Consider the following 1,172-nt stretch of genomic DNA (forward strand, 5'->3'; position numbering starts at 1 on the left):
CGCCCGGCAAAATTTTTAATAACTTTTTAACAAGGAGCTCACATTTTCATTCTGCACACTGGGCCCCACAAACTCTGTAGTCAGTCCTGCCAACTTAAGTACCCTTAGGCTGGGCACGGTGGCTTCGGCAACTTGGCCGGGGTGGAAGGATTTCTCGAGGTTAGGAATTCAAAACCAGCCTTGGCAACATAGTGAGACCCCCCCCCACCTCTACGACAAATAAAACTTTTTTTTGGTTTTGAGACAGTCTCACTCTGTCGTCCAGGATGGAGTACACTGCATGACCTCGACTCACTGCAACCTCCACCTCCTGGGTTCAAGCGAGTCTCCTGTGTCAGCCTCTTGAATAGCTGGGATTACAGGCATGAGCCACACCTGGCTAAATTTTTTGTATTTTTAGTAGAGACGGGGGTTTCACCATGTTGGCCAGGCTGGTCTCGAACTCCTGACCTCAAGAGATCCACCCACCTGGGCCTCCCAAAGTTCTGGGATTACAGGCATGAACCACTGTGCCCGGCCCAAACTAAAGATTCTTAAAAAGCTTTAGGCAAATTCTTAGTAGAGATGGGATTTCACTGTGTTAGTCAAGATGGTCTCGATCTCCTGACCTTGAGATCCACCCACCTGGGCCTTCCAAAGTGCTGGGATTACAGGCATGAACCACTGTGCCCGGCCCCTACTGGAGATTCTTAATAAGCTTTAGGCAAATTCTTATTCTTATTCTGAGGCAACCTACAAGCTGAGAGTCAGGTTCACTTGTTTAACTCCATTACATTCCAGTCATCTTCAAGGATGGAACTCTTGTTCTCAGCAGAACACTCCACAGAGTCATGGTTGCCAGAGTCTATGAAACACACATAGAAAATACAGCCTATTCTTCTACTTAAAAGAACTGGGAGAAACCGCCACAAGTAGTGTTGACACATACAATTAAAGATAATAATGACAAGATTTCTTGCCAGACTTGAAGGTCAAGTATGCTAATAAAACATGTTACAACCAGGAATGAACATGGTGATTAGAAGTTTGTCCAATGTGTGGTGTTCATTCGAGGAGCCATAGACCCTCAGTATTGGAATTAAAAGTACTGATTTGGGGGTTTCACCCAAAACATATTAGAATATTTGTGGTTGTGATGGGGATCTTGATGTTAACAAATGCTCAGGTAGTTT

The sequence above is a fragment of the Colobus angolensis genome, unplaced genomic scaffold (genome assembly GCF_000951035.1).
Source record: "Colobus angolensis palliatus isolate OR3802 unplaced genomic scaffold, Cang.pa_1.0 Scaffold13, whole genome shotgun sequence".
NCBI classification, from domain to species: Eukaryota; Metazoa; Chordata; class Mammalia; order Primates; family Cercopithecidae; genus Colobus; species Colobus angolensis.